This window comes from Sciurus vulgaris, assembly GCF_902686455.1.
Source record: "Sciurus vulgaris genome assembly, chromosome: 2".
Lineage (NCBI taxonomy): Eukaryota > Metazoa > Chordata > Mammalia > Rodentia > Sciuridae > Sciurus > Sciurus vulgaris.
Genome location: NC_136462.1, coordinates 23,051,213 through 23,074,411, shown reverse-complemented (window position 1 = coordinate 23,074,411; position 23,199 = coordinate 23,051,213).

Here is a 23,199-nt window from a genome sequence, read left to right as displayed (position 1 = left end):
AAACTGGTTGTAGCATAAGTCTTTGAGTCTATATTAAAGATCTGTAATTGTAATCACTAAATAAATTTCCAGTACCTTCATTTTCATTTCATGGGTTGAAAAATTCTATAACAGGGGAAAAAATACAAATGCCTTCCTATAATATAAAACAGAAACTCATGGTAACTTGCTTTGGGATAATTTCCAAAATTATTATCATTATTCTTATTCTTAGATTATTTGTGTTGTTTTGGTTGGTACATTATCATATCAAAAATGGAGGATTCGCAAAAGCTCAGAGTTCTAACTAAGTTTTAATAAATACTGAAGCTTGGGTGCCTAGCTCAAACTTGTGATGTGGTTTGGAACTTTGAAAGCTTCATCTATTAAAGCACATTTACTGGTATTTTTTTATTGCAACCATGAAATTCAAAGGCAAAATGAAATTAAAAAAATGATTATTAAACAAATTGTGAGCAACATTTTATGAACTGTACATATCCAGGTAATTCCACTCGGTTTTTTCCCCCCTCAGGATCTCAAGTGATCCTCCTGCTTCAGACTCCAGAGTAGCTGGGACCACAGGCATGTGCCACCTTGCCCAGCATCACAGTTTTGAGAAACTTATTTTATTTAATTCACTGTTCCTATCTTTGATGCCAAAATTAATTTGCTTGGATTTAAGTCTGAATCATGATATTCCATTAGTTTATAATGTCACAAAATCATTATTTACACAGGATACTGAAATGGGGGGAGCAGGTTATCAACCAGACCTGATTTGCATCTGTTTTTCATTTTTCTAAAACCAACTGATGACATTGGTTGGGAAGTGGTGTTCCATGCGTTTTCGTGTTTATAGAAGCCACTGCTCCATTTGATTTCTCCAGAAAGGGGGTGCTTTTGTTGAAGAGATATGTAGGAGAGATTCATAAGTGGTCATTGATTCAGATAGGTGTTCACACACTCTTTTGGAGTTGACAGAGGCGTGAGAAATCCCGACACATCTGGAAGACTATCAATTCTTACAGTTAGTTAGTCAACATCTGGGAATGTAACCACCCCAGGTTGACAAAACTGGTGATTAAACATGATGGAAGTTCACTATCTATAGACAAGTACAGAGAAACTGACTGTGAATTATGAGCACATGCATGCACCTTGCATGCTATAATGAGCCATTAGCACTCTGCTTGCGTGAGCTGGAAAGCTGTCAGAACACTGAGGTATGGATGGAGATGTTTTCAAATGTTTTTCCAATTTGTTTTTCTTTCAGAGAAATGTATAAAACTACACTATAAATTCAGACAAAGCAAAAAAAAAAAAAAAAAAAAAAATTCAGCCTCCCTGCGTGTCCTCATTTCTTATCCTTCTTGTTACAACTTGCCCGTCTTCATTTCCTGGCTTCATTCTCATTCCCGAGCCATTTTCTTTTGAGTGTGTCAGATACCAACAGTGCTGCTACTTCTCCTGGGTCTTTGCTCGGATGTATTTTATCACCCTAAGGGCAATTTCGAATACCCCAGAACATCAGCCAGTATCAACATTTCATTCTGTTTTATACATAGAAAATTATTCACTTTCATAGGACAACCATTTAATTTGACTCTTCAGAAGATCCTAGGTAAGAACAATAAAAGTGATTAACAGCTTTTCTTCTGTGATTTTTATACCCCATTCTTTCCTTCATTGTCCCCCCATCTCCCATTTTTTCCCTTCTAAGTTTCTTCTCAGGATTTTTGTAAACAAACAGATCCAGTACCAAGAGACATGCATTTTATCTCATCTTTCTTCCCCTAGATCAAGAAGATCAGTCTTTTGTGACTAAATGAGAAAGAAGTTGTTATTGAAGCAGACTTTGTTCAAATAGAAGAAGTATCCTGGCTGTCTGTAGTCAGTGGCTAAAGAGAGTCAAGTTCACAGAAATTACTCCCTCCATTTTTTGTTCAACAAAGTCATCATAAAATACTGCAAATAGTTTAAAATAAAATTATAAAAAAATCTTTACTGTGCTCTTGATTGTATAGTGGGTCTTTGTGGAAAGTTTCCATAAAGCGAATTCTCATGTTCTTTGACATATTAGGATTAGTGGTCCTATCAGTTGTGCTTTTAAAAATCAGGTCCTCCCATCAGCTAGCAGAAAAAGAGAACCACCCTGAAACTGAGAAATCCCGCGAAGTTTCAGAAGTAAGAGTAGGCCCCACAAACTGAGTACTTGGCAGTACTTAAACTGGGGATCTGTAAAACTCTCCTTCAGGGCCAGAAAGTAAATATTTTCAGTTTTGTGGCCACAACATTTCTGTTGCAACTCTACCATTGTGGCTCAACAGAAGCCACAGAAAATTCTAAGCAAATGAATTTGGCTGTGTTCCAAAAAAGCTTCATTTACAAAACAGATGTTAACTTGAGGGTTGTAGTTTGCTGACCCCTGAATTAAACATGAATATCAAGCATTTAGGGAGAATAGAGAGAAAAGATCTTCCATCTACTGTGAAGTATTAGTTAAGACTTCAGGAAAAAAATGGTTAACATTTAAAAAATATTTTATCTATTTATTTTTATGTGCTGCTGAGGATCAAACCAAGGACTTCATAGGTGCCAGGCAAGTGCTCCACCAATGAGCTACAATCCCAGCCCAATATTTTAATGAACAGAATCTATAACCTATTCTTTACCTGAGAGGTATTTTTTGGAACAGGAGAAATGCATTGAAGCCTAATTATGCTGAATGTGGTTAGCCTTAATTCTCTAATCCTTTCTTCTGCTATTTTTTCCCTTTTGTCATTCTTTTTTTCCTTCTCATTCCAATTTTCTCCTTTATTGTTTTGGCCATGTTTTTAGAGTTGTTTATATCTCATATTCATACATGTATCCATGAGCATGCTTGGGCTATTTTGATAGTAGTCAATATTTGGTCCAGATTTGATTTCATTTAGAAAGAAGAATACTTGACCATTCAAAATTTGTTGACCAATTTAAGCAGTTCATATGTCTAGCAGCAATGAAGACAGGTTCTCTTGTCAACACTCTTTCCTATTGCCCCTTTATGACTAAAGAAACTGCCATTCATTATGTGATATAACATTTTCTAATTGATGGGCTATGTGTGTATGTAAGTCTACCATCATAGAGGAGCTCCTAACGAGATAAAACCATCATGTGGAACTCCACCTGCCAGAGAGAGGCTTCTGCAAATCCACGCAATCAATGTTATAGAATGTGCAGGCTTTTACATGCAGAAAAGTGACTGTAGCAAAACAGAAGCTTCATACTCAAGTTTCTTTGCCTTTTCTCTCCCTTGCTTGGAGTCACATCTGCTGATTTCATGGTTTGACATATTTTTTTATTCTTTCTTATTAGCTTTGTTGAGCCTATTGGAATCCATCTGGCTTCCTGACCTTGCATGCTAAAACAACCAAATTCAGACCAGGCTATTTTTTAATCAGGCAGGAAGAAATGAACAGAAAAGGGCAGAGAAGTATTGAAGTGAGATCTGGTAGTCTTGAAGAAAGGTTGCACTAAATCGACTCCTTGGATCTTGAACCCAAGAAACTCCTAGTTTTTATAGTCATATGGTGGAAAGTGCAGTATTGAACTGGACTTGGTTCTACCCTCAAGTTACTTACAAGAGCTCTAGCAAGGTTTTTAAAGAATAAGAAAAATGGATTGGGAAGTTTTCAAGGACACATTTTGGTTTCTTACTTCAAAAATCTCAGATGACATCATTTGAAAATCCTTTTCAACTCTAACCTTAGTAATAGTGAGCTTAATTTCCTTAGATTTAGTGTTCTAGTTATTGATCGCCTAACAAATCACCCCCGCTCCAATCGTATGGCTTAAAACAATGGTGGCATATATTTTGCTTACAAATTTGCACTTTCAGCAGGAATTTGTGAGGACAGTCATCTTTAGTCAGCTTTAGTTAAGGTAGCTCAGAGTCTGGGGGCTGGAATTATCTGAAGTCTTGTTCATTCATGCACTTGGTGCTTGATGTTTGTTGCTTTCTAGAACCTTTTCTGGGACTGATGGTAGGAATATCTAAATGTGACAGTACTATGCTTCCTTACCACATGTCAGCTGAGTTCCAAGGGCAAGCATCTATATACAGCCAACAAGAAACTATTGCTTTTTGTGAGCTAGTCTTGGGAGTCATTTGGAGTCCTCCCTACCAAATAGCAGAAAGTCACGGAGACCTGGAGGATCAGGTGGGAAAGAAACAGATTTCACCTCTTGATGAGATTTGTCATGTGCTGGAAAATCAAGTGGTACTGAAATTATTGCTGTGGCCATTTTTTTTGGAAATAAAGTCTGCCATATTCAGGATATAAGAACTGTTTTTTTTTTTTTTTTTGAATAGAACTAAAGCCACTGCTTAGTTTTCTTATCAATAATCAAAAAAGAAGTGTAATAGAGTGATTCTATATCCTGAAGTCTCTTCTTAATGTCCTAATGTGTCTTACCTCATTTGCTCTTCATCTTTCATACATGAAGAAACTGAAGCAGGAGGAGTTCAAATAACTTGCATAGCAGGGGAGTGCACAATGAGTGTCACTCCCAGGACTCCTCTTCCCATGTCTTATCTCTTGCAGAAACAGGGACACATTCAGATGAGATTTTTGGTGGGACTTAAAAAGGAGAGTTTGCAAATCTTTCTATATCTAAAATTAGTCTTTGCACAAGAATTGACTGTTAACATCTATTCTCTTTTCTTGAACTGGAGAGGGAAAGACAGGATGATGGCCTGCATAGATCCTTATACAAGGATCATGAAGAATGCAGAAGTGCATTGCTGATGGTAATACAGGACCCTACTGAGTTTACAAAGGGTTAATGGCAAATAAGCAGATAAAGTCCTGAGAATTAGATATGAGGACATGAAAGAGTGAACCAAAGCTGGCCTGTGGACAGGACCAAAATAGACTTGCCTAAGGTAGACTTCTGTGTAGATGGACCAGGCCAGGTAAGGAGGTTGAGCAGGTAGGACTGTCTTCACTTGTTCCTGGATCAGGTTCTTCTACTGAACTCATGTGTCATGTCTGGTCTCGAGATTGCCAGGAATCTTAAAAAGAGGCCTTTGGAAAGCCTCTCTGTCTATACAGGATAACCTATCTGGTGATTATTTATCTCATTCATTTATGAAAATCTACAAATAAACAAGCAAAGAAAGCACCCAACAACAACAACAATATCAACAGCCCACTACGAACAAAACAAAAGCTGGTTGACTTGATCCAATAACTTTTTAAGCATATTTGCTATTGAACTGGTTCAATCAATAGTACTGTGGCATTGTGTGAAGTCTTATGAAAATAATCCATCTACTCCCCCTCTCTTTCCCCTCCATATTTTCTGTATAGAATCTCAGGTCTATAGGAAATGTATTATATACCAAAATAAGATTATTGTGACAATTTGGAGTCTAGTCTAGTCGACAAAAGGTTTTGCTTTTCTGTTTTTGTCAACATACTCCTCCCAAGGATAATTTGTGAGTCTTAACTGTGGGGTTTTATTTTCATTTTTTAAAAAAATGTGCTTGCAGCAATCTCAATTGTCTCCTAGCTCAACATCTGGAAGCACATTTGGCTTCATTGTTGGAAAGTCAATTAGCATCCCTGTTCATGAATGAGGGACTGACCTTGCACTGGGTGGCAGCGACTGCACCTTCAACTGACAAACCAGTCTTGCTTGACTATGGGAAGGAAGCTGACATTCTCTTTTCTGGCATTAAGGCCCATCTTTCAGAACACCCTGGTCTACTCACTATAAACTGGACTTTTGCCCTAGGACATGGAGCAAAAGATGACACTAATTGGAAGCTGGCATCCTAGAAAACATTGTTGGAGTCATTTACTGCAGGAAGATAACCCTTATCTTGTGCCAGCACTGAACCGTGGGCTCCCTGGACCTGCTTGTGTCTGCTCACACCTGTTCCAAAACGGATGCCAAGAAATGGGGGGTCCAGAGGAAATTAGACACACAGAGCCTTTGGGAAGCCACAGGGCCTTTTGAAAGTCCTTTGGAACTGTAATAGATTGGAGCAGGAGATGCCCTATGTAGATGCATTTGGCTGGGTCATGAGCTTTGAGTAGCCCACATTAAGCACCAGTCTGAACAAAATGAACATTGAAGAAAAAAAAAAAAAAAAAGAGAGATTTTTGGAGTCAGAAATAGATGCCATCAAAAGGATAGATGATCTAAGTAATCAGTACAATATATATTACAGCTTTGTCTTTAACTGTTAGTTGTGTTATTCAAAGACAGAGGTAGAAATGTGTATATTTGTTTGCTGGAGTATAAATAAATAAACTTATGCGCACTAATATTTTCTGCTATTTCATGGATTTAGGCAGATTGTAAGTCAAATCATGCCCCAAGAAATATAAATTATGTGCACATATAAAACCTAAGACACCACAATTAGCATAAGTGGGTGTTAATCCTGTTAAATACCAGTAATATAAAGTGATTACACTTTGTGATCACATTTTTCTTATTTTATCTCCCTACCTTCCTCTCATAAATGACTTCAACCCTTTTTATTTTATAGGACAGCATGAAATGCAGAAGTGAGGAATAGATCGAGATGACTCTGGTGTAGGTAACACAGATGCTTAGTCTCTAAGGGGTGTTAGTATTTTCCCTGCTGTTCAGTTAGTTCGACAAATGTCTATTGGACACCCATTTGGTGTCTGACCAAATGGTTGAGCATTTGGGATATTAAATATTTAGGCTTTTATGGGCTCTTTCTTAGACCATGCCATCAATGTTGCAGCCAAGGGTTTTGCTTCTAATCTCAGCACTGCACCATTCCACCTTCTCTCAATTTGTTCTTGGCATTACAGTTTGAGGTATCTTTCTACAATGTAAATTCTATTGCATCACTTCAGTGAATACTGACTCTTCAGTGGTTATCACTTGCTCTCAGGATTTGGTGCTAGTTCCTTGGCAGGACACCTGAGATTTTCATGAGCTGGCTATTGCTTGTACTCCAGCCTCATGTTCAGGCAACTTCAGCTTTGATGCCACAGTTAATCAGAACCATTTGTTTTTGCCTGAAATCACCATGTGGTTTCTTATCTCCCAGGTCTTTGCAAGAAGTATTTCCCCAACCTGGATTACCTTCTGCCCCTCTTTGAGTAGTTAACGTGACTCATCTTTTCTGCCTTACTCAAAATGTCACTTTCTCCAGGAAGCCTTCCTAAAGTTTCCTGCTGCAGCCCACATTGGCGCAATGGAGAAATCATCTCTCGTTACACAAACCTATGTGCCCCTCTTTGTTTTATCAGTATTTGTGCATGTCACTAGTATTTTATTATAGCTTTGTACATATCCTTATATTAGCCCTCACTATGGCCAGGAAAAGTTTTTCATTCATCATCATTTCATCTTTAAAACAATTCTTAGAAGCAGATGTTATCACTGTTGTTGCATTTTCAACTACGTTTAATTAATTTTCCCCGGGTGTTTTAAGAACAGCAGAACTAAGATTTAAAACCTGACCTGTAAGACATCAGAGCTTGTTTATTATCTCTTATTATACTGTATTATGAGTTCCTTCTTTTCTCTTGTTCACTTAATTCAACTTTCAACTTTTTCAGGTAAGGAATAATGTATTAATTACAGTTATATCTTTAGAGTACCGTGACTTTCATGCATTTTGAGAAAATACAGAATGAATCATTTGGGAGGACTTTACATCAGTTCATAAAACTGGAGGGCAGACACCAGAAAGGACAAATTTTTTTTTTTTTTTTTTGAGATGGATTCTTGCTATGCTGTCCAGGTTGGCCTTGGACTCCTGACTCAGTACCTGAGTAGTGGAAAACACTGTCCTGCTTGACAGGATAGTTAGATACACTGTAATTGATGCATAGTTATAGAAAGTCAGGAGAGTGAAGAGGAGGTACACATAGTCAGATTTCAAGTGCCTGGCTTCCTGAAAGAAGCAACACCCAAATTAAATATGAATGTACTAACTTGCTAGATGGCTTTCTACTAAATTTTATGTAGGGGAAATTCAGGAACTATATTCCTCATGACAAAAGATTTGGGATAAATTTCCACTATGTTTTTGAAAAACTTGGCACAATGACTGATGGAGCTATTGGCCATGTTTTTGTAAAAATTAGGTAACATAAGTCAAATTACTATTAAGAAACTGTAACAAGCTAAAGTCAAGGGTTTGGTTTTCTCATCTTGGTTTTGGAATTTTTCAAATTAGAAATTAAAATTGGTGCATGGAGGTATCTAAGTAATATTAACCAGGAATAAAATAAATTCTAAAGATATAAAATCACTATCATTTTCATAATATTCCACCTCAGGTTCCACTAAACCCATATTTCTTGACTGCTGGTCCTCATTCTTCTCATCTTTACAAAGAGGAGGTGGTGTTGAAAACTGAATCTTTACAGTTCTTGTAATCTCTGGTACTCAGTTTTGTTAATGATTTACTCTGAGAACTTAGTGAACTATTGTTTTAATATATAAATAGATACAAATAATTGTATTCTGAATTATCACATTCTGAATTGTAAAATCATAAATCAGGCACTTATAAATTTCCAGTTTCAACTGGTTACCGGCAGGGATGTGAAATTGAGAGCTGCTGTCCTTGGTACTGATGGAGATTTTTCTTAAAATTTTTTTTTTTTTTTTTTTTTTAACAGATGGAGTACAGATTTATTGAAGGTGAAGATAGCACTCTAATAGGTAAAACAGAGTGGGCCGAGAAAGAGAGGCCCCAATGTCTGCAAATTAGGGTCTTTTTTTTTTTTTTTTTTTTTTTAATTTTATTTTATTGTAAACAAACGGGATACATGTTGTCTCTCTCTTTGTACATGGCGCAAAGGCATACCATTTGTGTAATCATAAATCCACATACAATAATGTTGTTTGATTCATTCTGTTATTTTTTCCTCTTCCCCCCACCCCTCCCATCCCTCTTTACCCTCTATACAGTACTTTCTTCCTCCATACTTGCCCCCCTCCCTAACCCTAACTCTAACCCTAACACTAACCCTTCCCTCCCCCCCATTATGTGTCATCCTCCACTTATTAGCGATATCATTCGTCCCTTGTCTTTTTGAGATTGGCTTATCTCACTTAGCATGATATTCTCCAATTTCATCCATTTGCCTGCAAATGCCATAATTTTGTCATTCTTTATGGCTGAGTAATATTCCATTGTGTATATATACCACAGTTTCTTTATCCACTCGTCAATTGAAGGGCATCTAGGTTGGTTCCATAGTCTGGCTATTGTGAATTGAGCAGCTATGAACATTGATGTGGCTGTATCTCTGTAGTATGCTGATTTTAGATCCTTTGGGTATAGGCCAAGGAGTGGGATAGCTGGGTCAAATGGAGGGTCCATTCCAAGTTTTCTAAGGAATCTCCACACTGCTTTCCAGAGTGGCTGCACTAATTTGCAGCCCCACCAGCAATGTATGAGTGTACCTTTCTCCCCACATCCTCGCCAACACCTGTTGCTTGTATTTTTGATAATCGCCATTCTAATTGGGGTGAGATGGAATCTTAGGGTGGTTTTGATTTGCATTTCTCTTATTACTAGAGATGTTGAACATTTTTTCATATGTTTATTGATTGCTTGTACATCTTCTTCTGTGAAGTGTCTGTTCATTTCCTTAGCCCATTTGTCGACTGGATTATTTGTATTCTTGATGTAGAGTTTTTTGAGTTCTTTATAGATTCTGGAGATTAGTGCTCTATCTGAAGTATGATTGGCAAAGATATTCTCCCACTCTGTAGGCTCTTTCTTCACATTACTGATAGTTTCCTTTGCTGAGAGAAAGCTTTTTAGTTTGAATCTATCCCAGTTATTGATTCTTGCTTTTATTTTAAAAAAATTCTACAGACTGCATTTTGATTCACTGTACACAAATGGGGTACAACTTTTCATTTCTATGGTTGTACACAATGTAGATTCACACCATTCATGTAATCATACATGTACATAGGGTAATAATATCTCTCAGTCTACCTTCTTTCCTTCCCCCATTTTCCTCGACACCATCCAAAATTCCTCCATTCTCTTCTTGACCCCCTGCTACCCCTCCTTGTTATGTACCATCATCCACTTATCAGAGAAAACATTCAGCCTTTGGTTTTTTGGGATTGGCTTATTTCACGTAGCATAATATTCTCTAACTCCATCCATTTACCAGCAAATGCCATAATTTTATTCTTTTTTACATCTGAATAATATTCCGTTATGTATATATATCACAGTTTCTTTATCCATTCATCTGTTAAAGGGCATCTAGGTTGGTTCCACAATCTAGCTATTGTGAATTGAACAGCTATGAACATTGATTTGGTTGTGTCACTGTAGTCTGCTGATTTTAAGTGCTTTGAGTATAAACTGAGGAGTGGTTTAGCTGGGTCAAATGGTGGTTCCATTCCAAGTTTTCTGAGGAATCTCCATACTGTTTTCCAGAGTGGCTGCTCCATTTTGCAACTCCACCAGCAATGTATGAGTGTGCCTTTTTCCTCACATCCACGCCAAAACTTATTATTGCTTGTGTTCTTGATAATAGCCATTCTAATTGGAATTCTAATTGGAGTAAGATGAAATCTTAGGGTGGTTTTAATTCGCATTTCTCTAATTACTAGAGGTGATGAGCACTTTTTCATATATTTGTCGTTTACCTGTGTATCTTCTTCTGTGAAGTGTCTGTCCTGTTCCTTAGCCCATTTATTGATTGGGTTCTTTGCATTTTTGGTGTAAAGTTTTTTAAGTTCTTTGGCTATCCTGGGTCTTTTTTTCTTCCAGATGAATTTCATGATTGCTTTATTTATTTCTATGAGGAATGTCATTGGGATTTTAATTGGAATTGCATTAAATCTGTAGGGTGCTTTTGGAAATATGGCCATTTTGATATTAATTCTGCCTATCCAAGAACATGGGAGATCTTTCCACCTTCTAAGGTCTTCTTCAATTTCTTTCTTTAATGTGCCGTAGTTTTCATTGTGAAGGTCTTTTACCTCTTTTGTTAGATGATTTCCAAGTATTTTATTTATTTTTTTTGAGGCTATTGTGAATGAAGTTGTTTTCCTAATTTCTCTTTCAGAGGATTCATTGCTTATGAATAGAAATGCATCAGATTTATGTGCATTGATTTTATATCCTGCTATTTTGCTGAATTCATTTATTAGCTCCAGAAGTTTTCTGGTGGAGTTTTTTGGATCCTCTAATTATAGAATCATGTCATTGGTAAGTAGTGATAGCTTGAGTTCTTCTTTTTCTATAAACATCCCTTTAATTTCTTTGGTTTGTTTAATTACTCTGGCTAGTATTTCAAGCACAATGTTGAATAGAAGTGGTGAAAGAGGGAATCCCTTCTTGTTCCAGTTTTTAGAGGGGAATGTTTTCAGTTTTTCTCCATTAAGAATGATGTTGGCCCTGGGCTTATCATAAATAGCCTTTACAATGTTGAGGTATGTTCCTACTATCCCTATTTTTTCTAGTGTTTTCAGCATGAAGGGGTGTTGTATTTTGTCAAAATAAACCCAGTTGCAATTAACATATTTATGTAAATGGAAAGATTTCTTTCATACCTTCTTTTCTCCTTGCAAGGTACCTACTCTTCTTGTTTGTTTTTCATAAAAACTATAGTTACTTGGTTGATAATGTTATTTGTTGTTCAGCATGGAAGGATACTATGAGTCATTTCCCCTCTTGCTACCTTTTATTTTCTTAATAAAAAGTATTATGCAGTTTTTGTCTTGTTGGTTTCTTTTCTTAACATTTCACTGATTGTAGGTCAGTGAATTGCACGTCAGAAACTATCTGGGAAGTTTACTTTCTTTCTCTTTAACCTTCCTTTTGTAACCCATAACATCTTTGCTCCCACCTCTTTTTCCAGTTATCTTAGGAAGATTTCTCTCCCTCTCTTTATGTCACTTGTGAGAAAAATCCAGATTATTTTGTATAGGGATTGCTGGTAATATCTCCAGAGTAAAAAGAGTGAAAGTTGGAAGCTTTCATGTGGAATTAGGCAGAATAAAGAACCAGTGAACCTCCAAACTCACTGAACATGCATAGTAAATGTACTCAGTTTCTTCTTTAAAAATCCACATTTATTTCCTTATCTTTCTCTCACTAAATATACTTTCAATAAAAAAAAATTGATTTTTTTCATTTTGGCATTTCAACCATGTTGTTTGCTGCAATTTTTCTAGCACAATTGTGCAATATTTTAGTTTCAATTGAGGTTGAAAATAGCTTTTGTGAACTGGACCCTTACAAATGATGTATAACATTTCATTATGTCTTTGAGGTCAAACCAATTGGCATATAACTTTTGGAAAAGATTTATTTCCATTATGGGGTTACTGTATACTAATTTCTTATGCTTGATGGATTTTATTAAATAGTTCACTGCTACTTATTTATTTTTATTTATTTTTCGAAACAGAATGCCTCCTTTTCCTTTACCTTAAATAAATAACCACCTTAGTAGGTTTTTATTTATACTCCAGTTTTTAATATTCATTCATTTATTCACATGAGAATTATTCATGAGAATTATTCATAGAGTACCTAGTACATACCAGGCATCTTAATAAGTCCAGGGACAGAGATATTTCTTTCTTTAAAGTTTTTTTAGCCTTTATTTTGTTTATTTATTTTTATGTGGTGCTGAGGATCGAACCCAGTGCCTCACACATGCTGGGAAAGCGCTCTACCACTGAGCCACAACCCCAGCCCCAGAGATATTTTTTATTTCAAGTACTCACAGTTTATTGGGAGATATCAGTTGCACAAACCATCAAAAGACAATATTAACTGAATTATGGCACAGGTACAAAGTGCTATGGGAACATGGGAAAGGTTACCAAGTCATCCACTGGAGTCCAGTGCTGGAAACTTCTCTCAGTTATTTTACCTGTAGGGTAGGCAATAGGAAGAAACTGATATCTGCGATATGACCTTGAAGAATTGTTCTCAGTGGAATAATAGCTGAACAGTGATTCCTGGTCCTTATTGTGATGCATCTTATATAGTAGGAAGTGCTTTAGAATCAGAATCTGGAAACAAATTCTGGTTTAGCCACTTATTGGGTGATATTCCTTCTGTGATGATTTTTTCTCATCTACAAAATCGGGATGACGATACCTGCTTCATGGCTTGAATAAGATAGTGATGTTCATATATTTTCCTTTAGCTCCTCTCCATGGAATTTAGAGGTAAGAATGGCAGCGTCAGACTGAATTCTGATAATCACATTTGGCAAATTCAAGCACCTGCTCAAACTATTATATTCCTAATCCTTTTGATATCCTCTACAACTCTAATAGGTACATATTATCATTTCTATTATCCTTTATTCACAAGAATAAAAATGGTTGATAGAAAATTTAAGTGATTTGTCCAAGGATGTGGTTAGTATAGCGCATGCGGTTGACCTTAGGTCTGTGTTGGCACTGGAGCCCAGGTCCCTGTTCACTCTTTGCTCCTGCTCTGTTTTATTTTGATTATTGAGTACAGTAGATACTTGTCCTACAAGTTTTAATTCACAGACAGAAGACAAGGGTAGATATTATACTATGTGTTCCATGAGGACATGTACCATGTGTCTTTTGCTAAGCCAAATCTCAGCATATGATGCTGGCTTTGGCATCCAGAAGGCACTTAAATTTTAAAGGTGGAGGCCATTTTGGGTATAAGGTGGAGAGAGCAGACATTTAGGTCAAGGATTTTATTTAAAGTAAGTGATGCTTAAGTTGTTCCTATCACTTCCATGTGATTTCTATCACTGCAAATGTAGGTCACTACACTTCCTTGTAAGATCAGTTGGAAAATTTAGGGTGTAGTCAAAAAGCCACTTGCTCGGAAGGAAGGGAGAAGAGATTTGGGGACACCACCAGTGATTTCCATTACATGGCTAATGAATATTTATTGAATGAGTAAATGAAGAAAATCAAATCCTCTAAGTAAATGTGGGCAACAATGAGACTAAGACAAAGATGTTAGTTTTATCCCAGAGCTTAGAAATACATGTCAGTATGCCAATGTGTCTTTCCAGCTAATTCTTGCCAAAATACATCTTTAGTCAGAGTTACCTATTGTAAGTATCTCTTTGGTATAGTGTTTTCCTTTAATCTATGGCTGTCAACTTTTCTCCTGAATGTCAGGACAGGATCGAAGCCACAGAAGAGTTCATGTGAGCTCCATGGATTACACTGCCCTCTTAAGGAAGATAAAGTGACAGGTTATATGGTACTTATCTATATCACCTGTCAGGGACTCTTCATCCTGAGGCAGGGCAGAGTATCAGCTGGTTATTTGTGATTCTCTTTCAGAACTACCTTGGCAGTAGAAGAGAGTGTCTTTGACACTAGCAAAATGTGGTGTTCATTCTCCTAAAAGAAAGTGCTGGAAGTTTTCTACCTCTGGACTTTTAGACCATTAGATCAATATCCTAGCTGGGGATTTTATCCTAGCAACTTCCTTTTTTTTTAATGCCATGTAACACTTCCTTTGTTTCATTAGAGATATTTTTTCACAGTCACTGTAGGGGCATGTATTGTGTGATGCCCAACTGGTGGCAGATAATTCCCCCCACACAGAGCGTGACCGTTCTTCATTGTTGCCTGAGGATATGGCAGATCCTTATTAATTTCACTGAGTCAACAGTCAGAATTACAATAGACTTTGTGAATGTAGAAGAGGCAAAGCTACAGATCAGGGAAAGTAATCGGTGAGGCCATATTCTTCAAAACTTACCAAGGTGGAACCTTTCTCTCTCAGTTGTGAGTCTGCAAAAGGAAAGAATAACTACTGAAACCCTGTGTCCTGTTAAGCTCTTTCATTCCTAAGAGCTTAAAGGGACTCTGTAGACCTACCTCTTATTTATTTTCACAACATCCCTGTGGAGCCAGAGGCTGGTTTTTCTTTCACTGTCCATGCTGCTCAGAGAAAAGGCAATACCCTGAGAATGCAAGTGACTTGCAATCAAGGTCAAAAAGTGAGCCAAGCAGTAAAGCCAGTGCTTGAATTCAGGTGTTCTGATTCCTCACCAAGTGGCTGCTTTAAGATGGTAGCGCTTAGGCAAGATATAGAATGATGAGAACTCAAAATATATAATATATATTATATTAAGTATATAATAAAGGCATACAGTGTCATAATGTCAAGGTTCAGACCTCTAAATATACCTTAGCTCACGGATTTAAAAAAACAATGCTTTTGATGACTCGACAATATTTAATTTAATGCTGCGAGCTGTCCTCAGTCCTAAGCCATAGGCCTAATGATCATTACTCTGTATTTAGTTTCCAATGATGCCCGGAATCAGAGTTCCTAAAAAAGCATAATGATTTCACATATTTCAGGGAGAATGGGGGACATTGATCATAGTGAATAATTATACTCATTAAATTGTTGTATAATGAAATGGTTGTTATAACAAGTTTAAAAATGGGGTGAACAAAATCTAAATTCATAGATATATAGGGTTGAAACAAGGCCCCCTTAACCTCTGTGGTATCTTTGTGCAAATAAGAAGTGCTTTTCTTCTGGATGAAGAAGCCTTAAGCCAGATGCTCAAATTGGTGAGCAAAGCCCTGACTGGGTTTCAACTTCATTTATCCATTTCCTTAGGCAGATGCTCTTTGTGGCCACCCAGGGGTAGAATAGTAGACTCATAAATTCAGTGAGCTTAAATAAACTTCTTAATGAGCAAGGTGGTATTATTTTAGAAATTCTGTGCAGTGATTAACAGTTCAGGTTTTAGATTCCAACTACCTGATCTCAAATTCCAGTCCAACCACTTACTACCTATACAACCCTGGGCAAGTTCTCAATCTCTCCGTGCATTAAATGGTTCCACCTGCCAAGTGGGAGTAAAAATTGAATCTTTCTTATTGGGTGAAGCAAGGCTTAAGTGTTAAGTAAGTTGAAACTTTTAAAAGTATCATAGTGTCAGGCACAGAGAAAGCATTCAATATGAATATGCTATTGTTATTAGCCTAATTTTCAGATGAAGAAACTGAGGCTTAGGGAGATTAGAGCTCAAGATCACTCATTGGTTAAGCTGGAAAGTACCATTATCAGACCAGGTTCTTCATTTGCAAAAACCAAGGCCTTAAGCTAGGAAAAGTACAATTGAGGGAGAGATTGCTGTTAAAACTGTTTACAAAATAGGCTAACAATAAACAATGGATATCTTAAAATTTTTTTGTTTACACTATGGGCTCAGGACTCTGGTGAGACTTACTTTTAACCACTTTACCTTGCTAAAATTACCACAACTTTGGATGTCAGGTGGAGAAGAGATTTTTAAAAATTATCATAGTGCCTCCTAACAATCCTGACTTGCTCTGTCTCAGCAAATGTCCAAAATATAGAATAAGTGCTCTTATCACAAAGTATGTAGCTAATAGAGAATGTGACATAAAAAACACTAAGTGGGTACAGGGACACTGACAATTCCAAGATGATCTCAGCCTACAAAGTTCATTCCACTTGATCCTATTAAGCAACAGGACTCAGACCTAATTTTTTGAGGATTTGAGAGATTCTTGTCTTTCGGTAGCTTCTTGCTCTGTATGGCAAACAATGCATACTGGGAACAACCAGGAAATCCTTCCCATCTTTAAAATTTATGTATATGCATATATTCTTTAGTAGATGTCAAGGGCAACGCTGGACACTGGAGGTAGTTACAAGGCACTGAATATCTACATATTGAATACATGAACCAAGGAATGAATGAATGGGTTTTACTCAATTGTTCTTGTATAGGAAGAACTTCGCAGTATGTACTTCCTTGTACAAGCTATAGGAAGAGAAAGCATTGAATAGAGATCTACTTTTATATAAGCATTTTTTTTTTAAATATGGCTGGAAGTCAACAACTTCACAGTCAAAATGAAAATACTTCAGAACTTGATAACTTTCAGATTTGTAGGTACTGGAAAGTACTGTCTATAACTTAATTGAAATTCTCCAGCTTCAATTGTCATATCTAAATGTTATTCTGAGAAGGAGCTCTGATATCCCCATGGTAACAGGGATCCATTAATGGGATGCTATCACAAAACCGTCCCTGATCAAGGACACCTGGGAATTTCAGGCATAGGTGGAAATACTGCTAAAAGCAAACTATATATACGTATTCTGTATAATTATGTGCACATGTATAGATATGCTTAATTTAGCCATACAGTTCATTTAGTCCCATTTATCATTAGGTTTTTTTAATGACTCAAATTTGAAGCATGGATATAGTTCAATGTGCTTAAAGAAGAACTCATTTAAATTTTGGAATAAATGTCTACCATTAGTGTCATGGAAAAGAAAAAAATCCAATCCTTATATATTTATTATTACTATTAATACACGATTTGTAACACAACCCCTGAAATAGATATGTTATCCTTGTGCAACTTCATCCAGCCTCACATACCTGGCTGGACACTCATGGCCTAGGTCAGAATTAACAGTGCTTAAAGGGGTATTTTAGAATGAAAGCAAGGGACTGTACGCAGCATCTTGGCCAGGTCACCTCATGTGACTTTTAAGTCTTTTTTCCTGGATAAAATAAGTCTATGTGAAATAGTAAAACCATCAAAATTATTGTACTTGCACTTCATACTTTGCCCAGTATCTGAAAAGAAAAAAGGAGAAATTTTAGAAAATAAGCTGGGTGGTCAATGGATATTAGAATACTCTTGATTCTCTCATCATTAACCCACCCCTAAAGCCCGTTCCTTAGTTATGGATTCCCTTCCTTTCAGACATAGTGCTGTTAATGGCTCGTTTCATGTTATAAAATGTAGGAAAGATGCTAGGTGGACTGGGTTAGCTCTGAAAATGCAGAAAAATATGACAAGGTGAAAGGCTAGCTGTGAAGTTGGTTAGCTTATAAATAATACCAACTTGACAGAACTTAAATGAAGAAAATGCAACCTATTTGTATAGCTCTTGTTGCAAAAGCAAGAATGTCCAAGTGTTTATGCTGGTTAGAGAGGAGTTGGACTGTATGTCAAGGTGACTCTTCACTCCATGTGCTTTTAAAAGTTCTTGCTGTACTTCCTGCATTCTCCCCCGCCCCTCTACATTTCCTTGGAATTATTAAAGATATGAAGCTGAACGCTTTTGCCTTTGTTTATGACATTGAGCTGAACTTAATTCTTTTAAATGAAAGTTTAATGCTGTTTTTCTAAATAAACCCATGTATAGTCTCTTCATTGACATTCATATTTTGGTTATGAGAAAAAGATTGTTACATTTTCTACATTTCAAATGACTCCAGAGCAGTGGTCTCCATAAGGATTTTCCTGAAGGCTAGGTGAACAAAATATCTCAGGATCAAAAATGACTTTCTCTATGTCCCTTACATTCCACACAATTGTAAGAAAAATTCTCCCCCCCCCAGTGGAAAAAAATTCAAATAGAAAGCTAATGCTGGAAGGAAATTTATAAAACTTATTGTTTAACACTTCATTTTCTAAAACAAAAACACTAAGCCAGAAGAAACCAGGACATGCCATTAATTTGTGACAGAACCAGAAATTCCAGTTATTGATTTACTACTAACATGTGGGAATATATGTGTATGTAAACATACAAATTATATATATATGCTTACAACATTTTCTGTATATTATCTCATATTACCAATATACTAATCATACACATTTACTTATGCATATAGAAACATAACTTGATTTCTAATTTTATCCAATCCCTTACTACTTCAAATGTGGTATGAGGACCATCATCATCATCACCAGGAGCTTGTTAGAGATGCAGAATCTTAAACCAAACATACTGAATCAGAACCTGCATTCAAATAGCATTCTCAGGTCCTCAGCTAATTGTATGCATTCAATTTGAGAAACACTGTTCTAACAATTCCTTGTTTTTTGTGTTAATGAAAAATAGTCATTGAGAGTCTAAAGATAATCCAAAACATTCCTTATACATGTTGATTTATCTTCTCTCTTTTTTCTCCTTCACTCAACTTACAGATACTTTCTGGTGCTCTAAAATAAAATGATTTTGAAATTTATTATTTCCATTCCACTCTTGCTTTTTAACAGAGGAAGCCTTCAGGTAAGATTTTGCCTCCCTCTTTCCAAAGAACAATTGCTAATACTTATGACGTGCGGGTTCTGATCTCAAATGTGTGCTAAGTATTTTGCAGTAATTATCTCATTTAAAGCATACAACAGTGGTATGAAGTTGTAATGATAATAGTTTCCATTCAATAGAAGAGGAGACTGAGCCAGAAAGAGATCAAGTAATGACATGTCAGAGTCTGGACCTGAATCCAGATTCAGCTCATTTCAGAATGTAAACATTAACCACAACAGGCCCTGCTTCTGCAATTCCAAGCTCTATTTTTTTTTTCTTCCAAGCATTTAGACATCTAAAAATGAAATTATCTTACCAAATAAGAGTCAGAAGTCAAACTTAGCACAGAGCCCGGTAAATAGGGAGCACTTGAGAAATATTTGTTGCATAAATGTAGAAATGAAAGGAAAGGTCTCATATCCCTGATAAAATGGTGCACACTCTATAACACCCAGGGGAAGAGGAAACGTAGAGCGGAATGGATATTCCCAATGGGGGCTGCTGGTATTTTCTTAGCATCCCTAATCTTCCTTCAATCTCCTTCCTGCTTTCTTTAGCTATGACCTACATGTTACTGCAGATGCCCTACAGTTCTGCTAAATTTCCAGTTTTTACTTTTGTCCTATTATTTTAAATGGCAATTTACATTGTGGACTAAAGCCAAAACGAGTGATGCCCTTCTCTGGAGCTACTATTTCAGGGATTCTGAAAAAGCCTCATTAACTCTTACTTCTCCTGGGAATTTCAGAGCCAGAGCATCAGGCTTTTAGGTTAAGAAAAATATATGTACCCCAATATCCTTGTCTAAGGGATGGGGGAGGAGGGAGGAGGAAAAATGAAGGCTGAGCCATCTGAGAAAATTGGAGAGGAATGACTTTAGTGCATTGCAGGGCGATACCCTGAGCACCAGCTTTTCCTCTGCAGTGACCACCTTGTGTGGACTTGGTATAAGAAGACAAAGGCTGTACCCCTCCTGATTCTCTTTTTCCTACTATGTAAAGGAATAGATTGGAGTCTTTTAGGTTCCTTTTGTTTGGGAAATGTTATGGTTTGGATACGTGGTGTACCCCCAAAAGAACTCATGTGTGAGACAATGCAAGAATAATCAGAGGTATAATGTGCATATTATGAGAGCTGTAACAAAATCAGTGGATTAATCCACTTGAATGCAATAACTGGGTGGTAACTAGAGAGAGGTAGGGTATGGCTGGAGGAAGTAAGTCACTGGGGTCATGACTTTAGGGTTTATATTTTGTCCCTGGTAAGAGGATCTCTCTCTCTGCTTTCTGGTTGTCGTGAACCAAGCACTGTTCTTCTGCCAGGCCCTTCTGCCCAGAGCTATGGAGCTGGCCAACGACAAACTGAACCTCTGAAACCATGAGCCAAAACAAACTTTTCCTCCTCTGAGTTGTTCTTATCAGGTCTCTTGGTCATAGAGACACAAAGTTGACTAATACAAAAGAGGATCAAAATTTGCCCAGCAGCAAGCTGCTCTCTGTAGAGACCTCCCGAGGGCAAAATGGGTGGTGTATGGCTTTACCCAGTCAGCACTCTCCTTCCTGGTCAGGGTCTTTCACCCTGATCAGTTGCGCCCTTGAGTTTGAGGAGCATTCTCAGCGCCTAGTGATGCCCCATTGCATCAGCCCATCCTCAGATCTTCCAAAGCAGCACACTGCTTTCCCTGGAGAGGGGAGGGGACAAATATACCTACCCTAAGGTACTGTTTTGGGATTTGCTAGAGGGTACTTCTTAAACTTCTGGACTTGCAATGCTGATCTGAATGTCATCACTATCTTACTATTTTATTTTGTAAATGATTAATATGTTAGAAGAGTCCTTTCATGTCACATGTGCATTCATCGATTCCACTTGTATCCCTGTGTGTGTGCCCGTGCATGTGCATGCATGCACACATTTGATTTGCAAACAAATTGATAGCCTTTCAGGAAGAAATATATGAGAAAATGGTTTAGGTCTTCTCATTCATTCACCCCAGAGATGTAGAGCATCGGCTATGTGTAGACATTATACAGGAGTTGGAGATAAAAACAAAAAATATGGGGGCCAGGGAGATAGCTCAATCCGTAGAGTGCTTGCCTTGTAAGCACAAGGCCCTGGGTTTGATCCCCAGCTCCCAAAAAACAAAAAGCAAACAACAAACAAACAAAAATATGACCTCTACTCTTGAGGAACTCTTGGTATAGTAGAGAGGAGACAGATATGTAAACAGGTAACAGTAATACAAAGTCACGGATGATATAGTGGAGGTGGCAAGAGTGTTATGGGAGCATACAAGCATACGGGAGAAGCAGGCTCTGTTTGGGAAATAAACTGAAATTTCATGGAGGATATCCCAACTGCAGAAGGTAGAACTGCCAAACTTGATTTGAACATTATTTCTCTAACCTTGAGATGACATTTGACTCCTTAAGGCTTTAGCAACAAATCTTCCTCCTTCTCTGTGAGCCCTCTGCCCAACACACAATTACAATGAGATGAAATGCATCAGGGTAAGATGTTTAGGGTTAAAAGTAAAAGCCACCCTTTGCTGACTGAGGTTAGCTTCTGGGAGCTGAAAAGAGCACTTCATTGTGTAGTGTTTCTGACGAAGGCTTTTTCCAACAGCCCTTTCAGTAGAAACAGGTAAGCAAAGTCAGCAGACTGGCAAGCAGCATCACAGATCCTAGTGTTTCAGTGCTGCCTGCTCCTGGCAGGCTTAGCAGGATGCCATCTGCCTGCTGCACAAAGAAAATAAAATTGCATGCATGAGGCCCTGGTTACAGTGAAGAAGAGGAGAGGCAGGAGGAATTCGATCTCCGGCTTAGAAAAATCTAATTCTCTCAAGGTATATTGGAGTCTGCAAGGCAGTTATCTTTCTGAGCAGCTAGATGCAACCTGGAAATGTAGCTTCTAATAGCCGTGGTGAGATTAAGTGAAGTGCCTGTGATTGTGGTCTTCGCACACGGGTCATGGAGGATCGCGACCCCCACCCCCCACCCTGAGTCCGCCTGTACTTGCTGTTTCCTTCCACCATCCTGGTCTCCCCCACACTTTATACCTCTTCCCCGCTGCCCCCAATCCACAGGCACTCTCTCTAAGAGGAAGGAGAAATGAGTGGCTTGACAGATTTGAAGGATACATTTAATAGAAATTGATAGAAGTGGCCCAAGAAGGCCACCATTCTATTATTCTTGCAGAGAGAAAGGTTATCAGGGCTTGATGGAGCCGCACTCCTGTGCCGAAGTATTTTGGGACTGAGGAGTCTTGGTGTTTACTGGACTTGCAAAGGAATTGCGAGAGGAGTTGAAAGGGGAATTAATTTGAACTGTAATTGATACAAGGTCAGTCACAGGATGGTGGGCTGGAACAGTGTTGTGGGGTGATTTTTTTGCTCCAAGTTGACACAGAGACCCTTTCTGATGAGGTGTGATTTGTGAACAGGGCATCAATTTGTGGGTCTGGTTTGACTATAAGGGATGAATCCGCCTTTCGAATTGAAACATGGGTAAATAAACATGCAAACTGATTTTGGGGCACCTTTTTAATCTCTAATATTCTTTGTATGTAAGAGTTAATCTCTGAAAAATCAAATCCAGGCAGAAGGTACTTTAGCATCCACTGCCTGGACTTATGCTTTGGACATTGATTTTAATCATCATTTCTTATTTTTTCTTTTACTTCTTCCCTCTCTGTCCTTTTCTCTTTCTCTTTCTTTTGCACTTATTTACAACATCAGTAACCCCTTCAAACCATACTAAAAGGATTCAGGTTATATTAAGGATACCCAAAGAATCCTTGTGTACCCAATCACTCAGGCTGAGAAGTGATTTCCCCCTCAAATGAGACTCCCACAGATTCAAAAGTAGTATAACTTTTCTTTCTGGACTATTCAAAAGCAGGCATACATTTATTATTACCTAATTCTTGTCATTTTCAATGACAAATACCAACACAAGCTGATTTAGGGAAGACGAAGGGAGAGTTATTGGTATTATGATTTAGATATGAGGTGTCCCCGCCCAAAACCTCATGTGTGAGACAATACAAGAAAGCTTAGAGGTGAAATGATTGGATTATGACTGCCTTAAATTAATCAGTGTGTTAGTCCCTGA